At 52.9% G+C, this 17270-nt stretch overlaps 1 protein-coding gene across 1 annotated transcript in view; it reads right to left on the bottom strand.

Annotated features, from left to right (window-relative positions):
• The window catches only part of HRH1 (histamine receptor H1), a 40358-nt gene that overhangs the window by 19796 nt on the left and 3292 nt on the right, over positions 1 to 17270 (bottom strand). The window lies entirely within an intron of this gene.

Below are 17270 nucleotides of genomic sequence, written 5' to 3' on the forward strand. Positions count from 1 at the left end.
CCATCTCTGAGAGCTGCAGGAAGGCATTCCCTGTGCTTCCCTTCCTGCTCAGCCGGGGCCACCTGGGACTGAGTTCCTGTTGGAGCTTCAGCGAGTGTGCAGCGTTCACCTGGTGAGGCCGCCCGCCCACCCTGCCCTGCGCAGGCCTTCAAAGGTGGTGTGCCCTCCTGTAACTCCAGCCAGGCCAGGTTCTCGCCTTGTTAAAATAAAAGGAGTTAAATGCAGCCCAGCAGTTACACAAGAAAGTAAAATAAAGGTGGCAGGAAGGAGCGGAACTCTAATTCAGATGACTCTGTATGTAGGAAACCCAAAGCTCTCTACAAGAAAACCCTGAGAGCTAATGGATGAGTTTAGGGGGCCAAGGTCCTTGGTTTGGAATCAGAGGAACCCCCACCCCCACTGCCTGGACCCATCTTTCTCAGCACACACCACTCTCAAAGGCTCTGAGCAACAGCAGATGGAATGTCCTACTCAGTGCTGTCCACTGTCCCCGCTTCCCTGAGCTGGATGGTGCCTGGCTTGGCTGGCTTCTCTCCTGTCTTGCTTCACCTATAAACTCCAGAAATAAGAGCTGTGCTTGTTGAGGGTGAGAGCTGGACATGCGTCATCTCATTTAGCCACCCTCCCTGAAGGAGTAACTATTACCATCACCCATATTTTTGAGGGGAGACGTCCCCATCCTGTGCCCACGCTCACAAGATTTCACAGCCCAGCTAGGCTGCTGGCTGCCAACATCCAAAACCCTCACAGAAAAGTTGGAAGGTAGGAGAGGTCCAATTCCAGTGCCATCTCCCAGGCTAGATGTGCCTCCTGCCTCCCTGACCCAACCTAAATGCCACGCCGTGACGTCACCAGTCCCTTACAGCATTTGGCGATGGCTGTACTGTGGCTACTTACGTAGAGCTCTCCGTACTCCCTCCCTGGCCCCTCTAGGGAAGAGGAGCCGAGTTAATTAAGCCGTAATGTACTGTGTAGCTGCGCGTGTTAGCCCTTACTCTACACAGAAGGTGCTTCGCTTGACCAGACTTTTCACCAGCCTCAGAACCTTCTCCCAGGTTCTTTATAAAATCTAGTTTTAGTAAGGTCCCCGTGACTCAGTTTAACCAGAATGCACCCCCTCCCCCCCCCAAAAAACACACACACCTGCCCCATCTGCTCATCCTCCTCATCTGATGTGGTTCCTGATTCCCCCTCCCTCGCCGTCCCCTAGGTCCTGGGTGCTCTCTGACCCCAGGCCTGCCCTCAGTAAGGATCTTTCTCCCGGAGATTTCCTCTCAGTAATTTTCCATCCATGGCTCCACCCTGCTCCCTGGCTCTGGATTCCCACTTCCACGCTGCATTCCGAGTTGCACCCCCTCCCGCCACACCCTGTACTGACCACGAAGGTCCTGGGTAAGGTCTGCCTGACCATCTCCAGCAACGTCCTTGGCTAGTTTTTGCTTAACAGCACACACATCCTGGGCCTTGGCAAGGCTGTGAGGAGGAGCGGGAGGAACCCTGCGCCAGGGAGAAGGCACGTCTGCTCCCTTCTGCAGTCTCGGGAGAGCCGCCTCACTCACAAGCAGGGTGTGAGGCTGATCTGGCTGGAATACATTGTGGGCGGCGGAAGGCCACCTCTCCTCGCTGACAGCTCCCCATGTTCCCAGAGCCCCCCAGACACACACACAGAACAAGGCGCAGAGAGCACCCTGGGGAGGGGAGCCCACCCCAGCACCAGACCTGTGCTCTGCCTCTGTTTACTGGGCATCAGGCCCATAGTGGGTCCGCAGGGAACATCTGTGGTGTCTATCTGCTGTGTGACTTTTAACGCTTCTCTTTACTTCCCTGGACCCCTCTCCATCAAGGGGGTTGTGCTAGATCAGAGGTTTTCAGATTTCCCCTCCCCACTTGTCTTGGTGATGCAACTACTGAACCATGTAAAACATTTATCAACAGATAAAAGCAGATTGCGCCGTTTGGAGAGGAGGAGACCTAGAGCCTCGTCTGTGTGGCTCTTCCTTTCTCACTTGGTCTCAGAGTTCCTGGCACAGTTTCATAAACTCAAGCTAGATGGGCCCTAACAGGCCCATCGTTCAAAAACCCAGATGCCTTTTTAAGAGAACGACTCTGAAAAGGCAAAACTCTTCCTGGCACAACGTGCTTGAGTAGCCAATGTGCCTGAAGGGCAGGGTGCAGGGCACCTGCCTGGGGGGCGATGGCTGTGTGGGGTGCAGCCTTGAAACCACCCTGCGCGGCCCCCAGCTCAGACGCCGGTCCTTGGCCAGCCTGGCTGTGTGTTCCCTAAGTGGAAGCCTCTGCCTCAGCCTATTCACCGTCCCCACCTCCCACTTCCCAGAACTCCCGCCGCTGGTTATAAGCAATTGAAACAGTCTGTGAACTGGGAGGAAGTCGAACAAATGGATGAGTGATTGGCAAACGGCCATAGCTCTCAGTATTTGTGTTAAAATTTCACACAACACGGGGGACCTATAATCACAAAGGAGCTACCGAGCTTATGAAAACAATCACGGTGACCAGGAAAAGGAAAATAACCATAGTTTTCTCCAACAGTCACCAGGAGAACCTCCCACTCCAGAGAAGTCACAGCTGCATCCACAGCATGTTCTGGGTGCTTCTCAGCCCTGACAGCGCCTCACCCCGCCCCTGTGCCCAGCCTCCTGCACTGCTGTTTCTCCTCCTGGCTCCTGGGGCCAGGGCCAGGTGTTTGGGAGAGGCGGCAGCAGTCGGCGGCCACCTATGAAGCTCCCTGAACAATCAGAACAACTGCCCAGCACCTGGAGGGAAGGGCCGGGGGCAATCCCGTGGGTCAGAGCTGATAAAGCAGTCCAGAGGGCCTAAGGTCAACATCCAAAGGCCGAGCACCACACGCTCCATGGGCAAGTGGCCTGCCCCAAGGGAGCACGGCCTGCCTGAGGAGGGAGGGAGTCCCGTCAGGGCTTCATCACAGAGGCGCCTCGAAGACGTGGTGGGAGGTGCAGTGAGCAGAGGCAGAAAGCGGAAGGGACGGCAGTGCTGGGGACGGGTGTGGAAGATGGGACTTCTGGGGTGGTGGCGGGGAGGGGCACACCCTGTGAAGGTATTTGACAAGGAACTGCACATCTAAAAATGGCGGAAGTGGCAAATCTGGCCATGTGTCTTAGGCCATAATGAAGAGTCAAGCCACCAGCCAAGCGAAGTTCTTCCAGCATATGAAGGTCTTAAAATGAAAGGACTTGTTTATCAAGGGAGTCTTCAGCAGTGACTTCCTGGGAACTCGGGGCTGACTGAAGGGGAGAGTCTGGTGGATACCAGTGCGCTGACCACACTGTTATTCACCAAATTAGATTTTCTCAGAAATTCTCATCCCTGCGAGGTACTTCAGGGAGCAGCGACTTCAGTCACTCTGGCTTGTTTTCTCCTCCTGGCTCCTTAGGGATTTGGGAGCATCCGGCGTCTCTTTCATGCTCCAGGGAGGGCAGGGCTGTGAATGAAACCTGTCACAAATGACTCTGACGGGTAACCCTCTGGAGGGTGCTCTTCACCCTCCCCACTGGTCTTCAAGTTCACAGAGCCTGGGAAAGGCAGCAGAGGGCAAGCCAGGCTTACAGGAGCAGCCCCAGACCAGAGGAGCAAAAGCAGCATTGTTTTCCTGGCATAGCGTGACAGAAAGCAATTTACTGTCTCTGTCATGTGTCGGGGCACATTTTCACCTGCCGGCATGCTCGGGAAGTGGTGGCGACGCCGCGCCTCAGCTTGCCGGCTGCTTCCCGGGGTGCCTGGAGATTCGACAGTTGTTGGAGCCACAAGCACAGACAGGCTCAGCCCTGACGCCACTGGTGCCAGCAAGCACCACCGGTCCTCAGTTCTTCTTACAAGGGGCGAGACCTCAGAAGTGCAGGAGGCATCTGCATGTCCCAAGGAAGCAGCTTTCCCCAGCTCAACAGCAGGTCAGGGCAGTGGAGCAGAAAGCACTCAGGACCCCCCACGCAGGCCCACCTCTTCACAGGGTCCACAAGCAGCACCCACAGCACTTATTTGGCCACAGCAGGGCTACGAATGGATTACACGCAGCATCCTATGAACTGCCAGCACAATGCTAGTTTCCTCCAGATGAGGAAACTAAGGCTCAGAGAGGCTAAGCAACCTGCCGAAGGTCATACCACTAACATGAGGCAGAGCCTGGATTTTTCTCTCTCCATATCCAGCAACTCCTCCCTTCCTTTTTAAAATGCAGGGGATTTTTTTTTTTTTGGTAAAATATAAATACAGGAAACCATACAAACCTATCTAGTATATGAATTATACTAGTATATGAATTATGATTTAAATTTTTTTTCTTGTATAGAAGAACTGGAGTGTAGGCCAGAGACAGAGTGAGGAGCAGAACTGGCAGATCCATGAAATACACTGCTGAGGGGAGCAGTGGGGAGACAGGAGGGGTCTGGTGTGCCATGTGGGTCACTTCCCTGGCCGGGGATCAAACTTGTGCTGCAGTGGTGATAGCTTGATAGTGCCGCAACTTAACCTCTATGCCACCAGGGAGGCCCCCAAGTTATTTTTTTGTAATTGTGGTAAAATGCACATCACAGAGGACTTAGCATTATAACCATTTTTAAGCATACCACCCAGTAGGTTAAGTCACATAACCACCTCCAGAACTTTCTGTCCTACAGAAACGAAACTCTGATCCATTAAACAATTCCTGATTTCCTCTTCCCACCAGCACCTGGTACCACCATCCCAGTTTTTGTCTCTAGGGAACTGCCCACTCTTGGGACCTCATACAAGTGGAGTTCTACAACATTTGGCCTCTGGACCTGGCTTACTTCCCTCTGTACCGTGTCCTCAGGGTTCACCCATGTGTCCTCACGGACAGGCCACATCTGGTGGATCCATTCATTTGCCGATGGACATTTGTTTCCATCTTTGGCTACCGTGAATCACACTGCTGTGAACGTGGACAGACTCGAGTCTCTCTGAGACCCTGCTTTCAAGTCTCATGAGTGGAATTGTGAGACCAGATGGTAATTCTATGTTTAATTTCTTTGAAGCACAGCCAAATGTTTCTCACACTGGCTGCGCCATTTTCCATTCCCATCCTCTGCTCCCTTGTGGAGAAGTCTTTCTCTACTTCTCACACCCTGGGATCCTTAACTCCTTACACTAGGAGCTAAAAGGCAAGGTTTCCTGAAACAGCTTTAAAATAGATTCTACATAAATGTACACAACAAAGGATCAACTGAATGGTGGAACCATACGACTGACTTCTCTGGAGCCTTTTATGATGCAGCTGCAATCAGATGACATGCCTCTAATACTTGCCTAAATTAAGGGAAAAAGGAGCCCCCAAGATAGACTGTGTGAGTGAATGCTGTTTTTCTTTAAAAAGATAACTGTTTTTGTAGGAGGAGCTCTCTGTTAGCCTTAACTGATGGACCTTTGGTAAAGGTAACTGCTTAACTGGTTACCCAGTCTCCTGTTCCACTGTAAAACACAGTGACCCAACATCTCCACATGTTACACTGTCTGTTCCCAGCCAGCCAGGGTACAATGACCAAGGGTTGGCTGTTTCCAGACAAGTTTATTTTGGTTGTGGTTATTATGCAGGAATGAAGCAATATGGAGGCAAGACACTGAAAAGTGAGTGCAGAGAGTCTTGCTACTATGAGAAAAAAACTGGATGTTTACGGAAGCACCACGAAATGCATCATATGACGGGTGGGTGAGACAGGTGTAAAAGTGTGGGACACCATCTATTTGAGGGGACCAACCTCTTAATTATTCTTTTGGGGCATCTCCTATCTATTGCCCTGGATGTTCACAGCTCTGTATGTTCAGTTTATCAACTACAACACACTAATCACACTAATCACTAATCACACTAATCACACCTTATTCTGTGTCAAACCTTCAGGTCAGCATATTATGGGTATAGACAGAGCTCATCCTTGTCATGCCAAATATATAGCATTTGTCCTGTTCTTCCCATCTAACCCAAGGCAGACATCACTAATCAATCCCCACACACTATCCTGCTGAGTCCATGCTATGATCTTAGAAACTGCCTCTACATAGCCACAATAGATCAACCAAGGTGACATTTGACATTATATACTGCCTCAAGTTAAAAATTGTTTTTGAAAAATCAGAAAGTTAAACCTATACAAAATAGCTAGAGCCCTAACACCTGGCCCCGGATGTGAACATCCTTCTTAGCTAGTGCTCCATGTTCACTGAATGAACCAGGGAGTGACAAACGCATGTCCTCCTGCTCTCCCAAGACCATTCGGTCTTTCTCCCTCATGCCTCGTTCTTCATTTCCCTCTCCACCTGTGTCCTGAATGTTCTCCCAAGCTACGTGGCAGCAGTGCACAGGAAGTCCATCATCGCCCGCTGACTTCTGGATGTGACGCCCGCTCTGGAGGCCAGTGCTTTCTGCCTACCTTGAGAAGGGCTGTAACAGGCTTTCTTTTTACTCCACAATTGCACAGCTTGCGGGAAGCATCGGTGGTCTCTCTTCCAGGAATCAAAAACGAAACATAAGAAAAGAGCTCTCTTCCCCCATTTTGTCTGTAGAATTTAGGAAGCAGACCTGGCCAACAACCAAACCTCCTCCCTACTTACTATCTTTTGTCCACATTGTTCCTTCACCCATCTCTTCATTCCATAAACTCAGTACTGACCTGCTGAGGTACTGCCCAGTCCAGAGGCCCAGCCACCACAGGGGCGACTTTTCTAATCCCAAACCCCTGGTAGCCTTGGCCAACTAGTCACCCCTTGCAGACTTTGTCCATGTTCCTATCAGTCTGCTTCGTGTTTAGGTCTGAAGAATCACAGTTTCAAGTCCACCATATGCTGCGAACTTTTGAGTGTGCCGGTCACTACACAGCGCCCTTCCACATGCTGTCTCATCTAACATGCAGACCTCCATGACCATCTATGTCCATGTCCAGAGTTGGAAACTGAGGCTGAGTGTTACGGCTCACGGGCACACAGAGCCAGGTACTCATTCACTCCATGAATCAGTCATTATTGACAAAAGTCTAAGATGCACTGGACATATCTGAGACACTGGGAAAGCAGCAGTGAGTCAAAGTTCTTCCCCTGGAGCTGCGGTGGTGAGGCTAGGGGCCGAAGGGTCAGTGACGGCTGGGTGTGTGTGCCATTTTATAAAGCAGTCAGGGTGACGGGGTGACATCTGAGCTGTGGCATAAAGGGAGTGAAGGGGTGAGCCATGCACAGATCTGGGGGGCACAGTGTCACAGGGTGGTCCTGGCGGTAGACACACCCTTGACATGCCTGATGGATGGCAAGGCAGCTGGGGGGACAGAGGCAGAGATGATGCGAGACAGGTCACTGAGGTCAGCTCACCTAGGGCCTTGCATGCCTGCTAGGAGCTTTGCTTTGATTTTGAACAGGATGGGGAGCGGCTTTAGGCTGGCTCTCTGGCCCCTGGTTCTTAATTACTATGCAGTACTGCTGAGTGAGACATGAATGAATGTCAGAAGGTACTTGGGGACTTTTTCTCATTAAAACCAGAAGGATGGCAGCCAGACAGCCTGAAACAACTCAAGAGAGGACAAGATATGAGAAAACAGGGCTGGCTAGTTACCACAGGGGAGTGGGGTGACCTACCCTGGGTTGTCAGGGATCTCTGAGCCCAGTATTGGGCTAGGTGGGGTTCTGTATGGTCAGTGGGGCCTCTCGCTGGACTTGGCAGAGTCGCTTTCCCAGGCCTACCCCTGGGGAGGCCTCAATGCTGCCATGAAATGCGTCCTTTGCTCCTGAGAGGCCACAAGAAAGTGGCCACTTCTGCCATGACTCACCAGAGAGAAATGAAAACTGTCCAGGCTGAAAAAGAATCCATTCACAGGGACCTGTTTGTCTTCAGAATATATATACCTGTAGAGCTTTTTCTTTTTCCTGCTCAGCTGAAATATGGCAAAGTCGTCTTACACATAGTGCCTCATGGCAGGACGCAAGCCAGCCTTGGGAATGCCGCTGTGTCTCTCCCAAAGGATGGACACCAGCCTGGGCATGGGGTGCCCCTCACCTGACAGGCAGGTGCCCTGAGGCCCCAGGACATCCCACTACAGACATTCTTCCCACCAGCGCCTCCACCGACCACCTGTGCAAATAAATATTCCACAGTTCAGTAGCACAGGGTGCTATGAGGAAAAATAAAGCAAGCTAAGAAGTTAGAAGCAATGAGCAAGAGGGCTTGGGGAGAGGGGCTGGAAGGACCGAACGACGGTCTCGAGCAAAGACCTGAGCACGACAGCACACACCTGGGAAGGTTTTAATGTACAGCTTTGGTGCCAAAGCAAGCAACTCCCACCGCAGCCCACCCACACAAGAAACGAGTGACGAAGGAACAGACACACGCCAGAAAACAAGCCGCAAGAGGTCAGAGAAGAACACAAAAAGAGCCCTTTTAACGACACCTGCTGGGGCGGACAGCCCTGCAGGGGAAGCCTGACCCTGAACAACAGGGACGGCCCCGCGCCACAAAACACGCAGAAACACCCAAAAGACCAGAGCTCCAATGACCCGACCAGAGCGACCAGCAACCCCAGACCCAACAGCGGCCACCCCAACCAGTGACAGCTACACCCAGGACGCCAGCCACCCCCAGCCACGCGCCAGACCTGACCTGCCCCACAAAGCAAGCAAGGCACAAGAGACAGCGCCAGAAGCAGCCAAAGAGACAAACCTCAAGGGATCAGGAGCAAAACCCAAGCAAAGACGCCCAGCAGAGAGATACAACACTAAGGACAGCGACCAAACACGCCCGCGCCCACAAGCCTGCCCAGAAACAAGACCGCCCCAAGCTGCAGGGCCAGGCTGAACAGCCACCGAGCTAACAAACACCAGCGCGAAACAAAAGACAGCAGCGGCGCCTAGTCTAAAAAACACCAAACAGGCGGGACTCAACACGCCAAAGGAATAACCAACCCAGGTACGAAGAGCCAAAGAAGACCTGGGAGTTGCTTGCTTTGGCACCAAAGCTGTACATTAAAACCTTCCCAGGTGTGTGCTGTCGTGCTCAGGTCTTTGCTCGAGACCGTCGTTCGGTCCTTCCAGCCCCTCTCCCCAAGCCCTCTTGCTCATTGCTTCTAACTTCTTAGCTTGCTTTATTTTTCCTCATAGCACCCTGTGCTACTGAACTGTGGAATATTTATTTGCTTGCTTCTCTATCCTCTGGCTCGACCCCTCCGGCAGGTGCGTGCTTTGAGAACCGCTGTCTGGCGCACCGCTGTATTCTGATGCCGGGCTCCTAACAGGTGCCCAGTCACTATCCGCTGAGCGCTTGGCACAGCAGACACTCCACAAAAGTTAATTATTGTAGTGATGATGCCAGTTGCTAATTTACAAATGAATCTGGCTACAGGTGGAGGGCACACAAAGGGAGGGAGTGGAGGCAGGTGCCGGAAGGAAGTCCAGGGCAAGAGGACAACTGCTGTAGCCAGATGTGAAAGTAGCAAATGCAGGGTGGCCCCAGCAGGCGGCCAGCAGCTGGGGGTGCTCCTCTGTCACAGCTGGACCAGCTACTGGGAGTGCGGGGGGGGGGGTAGGTATCCAGGCCGAGACAGTGCACCTCTGATAAGGCTTTCCTAGTTTTCTCTTTATCAGGTCATGTTATTAGGGTCTCGTTCCACAGAGGCCCGGGGGGTTAAGAAGACTGCCCAAAGACACACAGCTGGTGACTGGTGGAGCCGAGTTCCAGAGAACAGTGCCAGGTCCTCCTAACCCACGTCAAGGGACCAGGGCAGGGCCTGCGGTGGGGTCAAGGTGCCCCACGGAAGGAAGGAGCAAGAACCCAGAACTGGGTGAACCCAGCAGCTTCTGCACAGTGTGTTCCAGCTGGGTGCTGGTCCCTGCAGCTAGAATGCATCCCTGGAGACAGGCCAGAGGCAGCCCCGCGGGTGGCACTGCATACATTTCCACAGTCTCAGGCCTACCTGCCAGGAGAGGCACTGACGAGAGCCATGGAGCCGCCAAAGTGCCTCCAAATTGCCTCCTTCATTAACTGTGCAAATTTGCATCTTAATTAGGCTTAATGGAATGCAATTACCAGGCCTCAAGTTTCTATCTCTGATTCCAAGCAAGGATGCCACAGAGAAAGTGCAGAAGCCCAGAACCTGGGGCTGGCGAGAGCCTGACAGGACTGTCTACAGGAAATCTTGTTTCTGCAAAAGGAAGTGAAGGCTTGAGGCTGCAGAGACAGTAGCAGCGCGCCCAGGCCCAGAGTGGGGGGGGCCCTGGCTTTGGAATCAGATGTGGGTGGGAAGCCCACACCGCTGACCAGTGGTGTGACCTGCAGGTACGAGCACACACACTCACACCCGCCAGCCTCAGTGTTCTCCTGCATAAGGGGCGGTGGTAGAAACACTGACTGTGGCTGGCGACAGGGCCAGAGGCAGCAGTGGTAGGGCAGCTCTGGGCATGGTGCCCACACGGTGCATGGCATTCTCTTCGTCCATGCCCTCCCTCTACACCCTCCAGGCCCAGGAGGTTCCACAGAGCTGATCCCCACCTACCTGATCCTTCAGTGAACCCACAAGTCCCTTTACATCGCTCCCCTCCATGCTCCAGCCACACACACCTGAGCGCTGAGTTCCTTCCATCTCAATGGCCTGCATGTGCTGTTCCCACTGCTGGGAACTCCCAGCGCCCCTCTCCCTGCCTGGATAGTACCAGCTTGTACTGCCAAACTCAGGGCACGTCTTACCTCTTCCAGGAAGCCTTCCCTAGCCCAGACTCCACTCTAACGCCACTAGTGTGAGGCTGTGCAGCTAGGGCCCTCCTCTCCTGTGAGAGAGAAGTTCCATGTGCTCTGGCTGGCCCTTCCGCTCCTGTCTCAGGGCTGATCCCGCCGTGAATCCTTGGCTTGTGTTTGTGTAACGGGTAGAAGGCGCCTCTCCCTGCGCCTCCGTGAGTGCAGCTGTCAAAGGTGGCTCACAGCGCCCCGCCTCAGAGGCTATGAAAGAAATGAGTGCTTTTGGCAATTAGTAGGTACTCCAGGACACCCCCATTCCTTCTGATTATGGGGGTCAGAGGCAGAGGGTGCTGGCTCAAGGAGCAGCTTGCCTGGGGATGGGGGAGGGTAGGAAGCCAGGCAGTAAGACTTGCAGAGCCAGCTCCAAAAACTCTCATTAACTGGTTCCCATCGAGGCTTCCTTTTAATCTTTCCTGCCGTGACAAATTTCATCTGCCACAAAACTACAGGTACGACGGGGGCTGCACGTTCCCATTCTGAATGACTCAGGCATCCGGTTCCGCCCGGTGGGGAGGCGGCAATTCTGCCCAAAAGGGCCGGGCCAGGCGGCGCCAGGTCTGGGCGGCAAGTAAGTGTCCTTTAACTCCCCTGAGTGTTCAGAGCAGCCTCTGGAGGTGGCGCCCACCCCATGAGCCACTGCTGTGGGACCACACAAAAGGGAGAGGCCTCTGCTTTTCCTCCCGCCAGCTCCCAAGTGTCCTGAGGGATGCTGTGAACTTGGCCCTCACATCCCCCTGCCGTCTGAGCTGTACTGACTCTTCAGCCCGTTTCCTGGAACCCCGTGTTAGGTCCCAAAGAGCCTCTGCAGAGGTTCTCTGCTCTGCCAAAGCCCTGGGTGGCCTGCCCTGGCCACTTCCTCCTGGCTCCTCACCCGAAAGCTATTCCCCCCACCTCCTCCAGGTCTCATCTTGGGCTCGGTTCCAGCCACTACCTGCTACCTTTCTGCAACACCTGGAGCCTGCACACACCTCTGGGGGCGCACCTGCTGTCCCCATGCCCCTCCACACCCATCTCCTCTGTACCACCCAGCCAGGTCAAACGAGTAGCCAGGGCGTCCCCTGCTCTCCCAGGTAGCTCAAGTCCCTCTCTTGGTGTCACCAGAGCTGTCGCTGAGGCTCCCGTCAGCACCTCACCATTGGGGGGTGTGGGGGTTGGTTTACTTGTAGCTTCCCTTCTCTGCACCAAGGGTCTCCAGAGAAACCTGAAGCGGGCTCTGGACGCCTTTCTCCAGCTGTGCACTCTGAGGACACCCCAGGCCCCCACAGTGTCTCAAGGCCAGGCCCATCTTTCTGGGGGAGTCCATTAAAGGGTTTAATGCCCCCTTAAAGGTGAATAACATCCACCTAGACCCCGGCTATCTGTGGAAGGGGTGTGTCTGCCTCTCTCTCACGGCACAAGCCCCAAGCACAGCACCCCTGACTCAGGCTGAGTCTTCTGAACTGGAGACCTGCTCGAGGCTGCCCATCACACCGCTGAGCCCAGAGCTGGCACGACTGCTCCTCTGCCAGAGAGCGGAAAGCTGGGGGCAAACACCCATTTTCTGATGAGTTAGGAAGTGGTAAAGTTGATGCTAAATTTCTCCTTTTAGTCCCCATGGCCTTTCAAGTCCCTACGGAGGCACAGGGTGCGACCACAGGGCTACAGAAGCCACCAGCATCCAGCTCTGGGAGCTCACACGCAGCGGAGGGAGGTGCAGGCACAGATGCGGCCCAAAGGGACCAAGGCAGGAGCAGGCTTCCTGCAGAGGGCTCTGGAAAGACCTGGCAGCAGCGCCTGTGCCCAGCCAGCGGGGTGTCCCAGGAGGCCCCCCGGAGCCACCTCCAGCACCACAGGCGGAAGGGAGGCGCCCACCTCCACCACCAGGAAGCTCCCGCCTCGCTTCCTAAGTACTAATGCTTCGCTGGCAGGAAGTCAGGCAGGAGGGGCTTTGACGAGCGCTTCCAGCTTCAAAATAATTTCTGGAGACCAACGGCATATCCACAACATAAGCGTGCACTAGGATGCTCCCAGCGCAACTGCCAGGGCGCAGTTCTAGGGAAACCCAGTGAAGACCACGTGAAACCGTCCTTCCCGGAAATGACGGCTGGGCTGAGTCCCACCGCTTCACCTGCTTTTGACTGTATCCACTGTGGGCCATGGTCGACACCACACTGGCACGAAGGTCACTTTCAGGTTAATGTGCTCTCCGAAACAGCACTCTTTGTTCAAAACAAAGTCATTTACAGAGCACCCCGTAAGATGCCAGAGAGCCCCTGGACCACTTCCCAGGGAAATCTTAGGGGCAAAGGGCTCTTGCTTCCACCGGCGGGGCCAGGCATTGAGGTTAGAAAGATGGCGAAACAGCCAGGCTCCCAGCCCTCAGGACGCTCCCAGTCTAGGAGGGAAGCCCAACACTAACGCCGCAGCTGGACAGGGCAGGGGTCAGAGGAACAGGGGTCCAAGGCCTCCTAACCTAGAGCCTCTCACTTGGTGCGGGGCCAGGTGGGCGTGGAGTTGGGCACGTTTCAGCCCCCTTCAGTGATGCTGGTGCTGCAGTCTGGACCGCGCCGAGTGGCCGGCTGGCGACCTAAGACGGGCTAACCCCCACGACGGCATCGTGCAATTGGCAAGGGGGCAGCATCCACGCCCGACACTGGTGGTCTGGAGGACTCTGAGAGGACCCAGGTACGAAGGCTCAGGCATGGACCCTGTTGTTACTGGGAAGCATCTATTCTGTGCCGGCGGAGTAGAGAGACTTGGGCAAGTCCTGATGGCGTGAGCCGGGAAAGCAAGGATTTGCAACGTGCACCTGAGACCAGCTTTTGGAGCATCTGTGGAAGGCGCGAGAGCAGGGGGAGGTTGGAGGGGAGGGAAGAGCCATCCTGGGGAGGAGAACGACCTGGCTGACGCATGGGGTCAGCGTGGCTGGGCAAAGTAAGTGACGGCATGAGGTGGGGAGCCAGCCCACACAGCCTGTGCAGCTCTGTCTTCACCCTAAGAGCCCAAGGGGTCCCTGCAGGCACTTACAGGGGAGTACGACTGGGATCAGACTTGGTTTTTAAAATATTGCTCTGGTTGCAGGGAGGACAATAGACTGGAAGTGCCAGAGTGTCGTCCATTTCCTTGGGGTCGGGGGTTGGGGGAAGGGCTGGGATGGTGGGAACACAGGACGCAGGGACAGGGACATTCGTCTGCTAAGAGTGGGGAATGACTGGGACACATGGGAAGGGCTTTCTGGGAAGGGACCAAGGGTAAGCCTCCTGTGTTTCAGACCCTGGTTCTAGCCTCCCTGAAACTCCTCAGAAGTCCCACTTTGATTTCCTCATGCTGATTGTGTTCTTATGAGTGCCTTGGTTGAGATGGTTTCTGTTCCATGCAACCCTAACTTCCTAGAAAATTCTAGGACTGGCAGCATACCCAACCTGAGCCTTTCTGAAGTGTCAGGCAAGCAGCAAGCAGCAGGGGCAAGCAGTGAAACCAGGCTCTGTCCCCAGGCTGGTGCAATGCCACTATCAAGTCACTTGGTCCTGAGGACACATAGAGACTCAGAGCTGGAGAAGTCACACCAGGTCACACTCTTGGGCGGCGGGGACACATCTAGCCAAGGTGGCAGTCGGAACAGGGCAGCAGTGGGTACTCCAGGAACCCCAAGGCAGTGACGGCCCTGGCCCGCCGGCCCTGCTGGGAGGATCCCCTTCAGACCGGAGCCCTGGGCTTGATTTACAAGCTGACCGAGCTGAGTATGAATCTTTACAAGAAAACAGCGTCGCGGATTTCCAAGGAACTGTTTGGCTCTTTTTGGTTATGCAAAGATGATTCGGATTGAAAAGACTCCTCTTAAAAAGAAAATGTCAAGGAAGTTCACACGGACCTCGCAATTTCACTACTGACAACTGAGTGTTGACTGGGAAACCCACCGCTTTCTCTTGGAAAGGGGGTAACCCGTCTGACAGGGCGTCTGCAGGATTCAGCCTGAGTGTCTGAAGCGCCTCACAGCGTGGCGTGCTCGTGAACATCAGTGAGCCCGGGAGGCTTTTCTTTTGGTCTCACGCAAAACTGCTGCTTTAGTAATTATGCGTGCATTTGAAGATGTATTAAAAAAAATATCAAATTCAGAATTTCATGACTACCATTGCTCAGGAGGCGGCTCAAATGAAGAGAGCTGACTTCTAAGTTAGTGGGTGATAAGCAGTTGGGTGTGTGCGGGAAGCAAAGCCTGACCAACGTGAGCTGAGGGTGGGTGAGCACCCACAGGGCCCTGCTACTCCCTGCTTTGCAGTGCAGGTCTGGGTGCTCCTGGGTCCCAGCCCCATCAGGTACCATGACGACTCCTGCCTCCTGCCCCAGAGGTTGTGCCTCCGTCTCCCACAATTGCCTGGATCTTCATTGTCCTCAGAGGCCATTTTCCACATACAGGTATGTGTCCAAAGTAACTGTCATATTATTCTTCCAAGTGGTTCACCTCAGACTCAGCACCACCACAAACTGTCACATATCATGGTCCCATGGGCCAAACTACCGTCCCCTACTGCCAGGTGTTACGAGCACTGGCTGAGCCACGCCACAGGAGCGCTAGCCTTATTTCCTTTATTATTTTAATTTGGGTTACATTTTTCTTCCTCCCTATATTCTCCTCACCCTCCACCAGATCCACCTACTTCCCTCTCCCATACCCTTCTCCCTCCGCCCCCTGCCCCCAGTTCCCTCTGGTAACAAATGCATTTTTTCACTAAGTTCAAGACTTGCAGCTATTAACAATGATGAAGTAGTGCCTTTTGCGACAGAAGAGATGGGCCTCAAGGTGATGATGCTGTTGAAATAATTCAGAAAGCAAAGGACAGACATCAGCTAGCTTCCCTCACCTGTGCAACATCATAACCAAGAACACACCCCGGCAGAAGCACTACTCCAACAGCTTTATACGTATTCATTCACTGAGTTCTTGAGGCAGGTACTATCCTCCTCACAATTTTACAGAGTAAGAACCCAAGCCACAGAAGGAGCAAATAGCTGCAGGAAGGTGGGCGTGACAGAGCCTTGCCTGACAATGGCTGGGCTGTAGCGTGGGCTTGAGGGCATCTGCTAGCTCCTGGTCTGAGTGTAAAGAGCTTTGGGCCTGTGTGACCTTAGGCATAACTTTCTGTCTAGCTGAGACCCGCCTGCTTACCCAGAAGGTTCTGTGGAGGTCAGAAACGTTAACTGATGTGAAAATGCTTAGTTCTTGGCAAATGTATTTATAAAGGGACAAGATGGATGACTAAGTCTGATGCTAATCCTGCTTTCAGAAAACACTGAGGATATTGAAGAAGGGCAAGCCAGACGTGTGTTCTCTTCTGCAGACCTCTGCAAAAATTCTGCAAAGGGAGAAACAGCTGAGAAGGCTGCAGGAAAGGCCCCTTGTGAACTGGTAAATGAGGGGCCTCCTGTCTCTACTCTTCACCCTCAACCCTTAAACAAAGCATTTCAGAGGAGGTTCCCTCCTACTCCAGTGTTTTATGATTTTGGCCACTAAAGTCTGGGTTAAACTATTTGTCAAACAGCAAACAGTTTACATTAGGGATTCTTCTTGCTGAAGGGAATAAAGTAGCAATCCATCTAACAATTATTACAGACATGCAAAGTCAGGGGGTGGTAAGGACGTGAATGTGTCTGAAATGGTATTTTGGTCCCTCTGTAATGCTAGCTTTCTATTGGGGATCATGAGCCTGGACATTCCTTTTCACTGAGGCCTCCTAAGAGGAGGACTTAGGAGTCCTTCACTTCCCTCTCCAGCCTCCGACTTTTGCCTAGCAGAATACATTTTTACCTCTAAGCTCCCTGGCACTTGAAACTAGTTTAAAGGAAAACACCAGCCTTGAAGTACTAACTAGGCCAGACTCTGAATTTGTTTCCTTTCTTGGAATGGAGTTAATAATAGCATTCTCATAGGGCTGCTGTGAGGATTAAGTGGGATTAAGCAGGGGAAACATTTGGGCAAATAGTGGGCATTCAGTAAGTGGAAGCTGTTAATCTTGAAATTATGGACTATATATTAAAGATTTCTGCAGAAACAAATTAAGTCCGAAATCCCAAGAGGTATAACAATGTGGAGGTTAATTTCTCACTCTTGTTAGATGGTCAGACCAGGTCAGCAAGGGATTCGGCTCCCTGGAGTCACTCAGGGAACCATTACAAAGAGACTTCATCAACTGAAACACTGTTGACTAATAGGAGAAGACAGTGCCCAAGGTTCTCCAGCCAATTAAGTGCTGTGGACTTGATCAGTTTTAACCAGTCATTAGTGTAGCTACTGAGGCTGGGATATGTATGGATTTTTAGGTGAGCTTTACGCTCAAGCAACATGGAGCCAAATTTTGCCCACTCTTGATTTTCCCATAGTGCTTAGCACTGTGCCAGGTCTATTGGAAAAATTAAGATCTAACTTAAAAAGAAAGCTTCTCTGATGTATTAATTTTTTAGCCAAAAAGATTCTTTTTACCCTTTAATCAGATGTTTGTTATTCTCATCTGATAAGTTTGGCAATTTATCATCG

This window comes from Condylura cristata, unplaced genomic scaffold (assembly GCF_000260355.1).
Source record: "Condylura cristata isolate star-nosed mole 26May11 unplaced genomic scaffold, ConCri1.0 scaffold00033, whole genome shotgun sequence".
Taxonomy (NCBI): domain Eukaryota; kingdom Metazoa; phylum Chordata; class Mammalia; order Eulipotyphla; family Talpidae; genus Condylura; species Condylura cristata.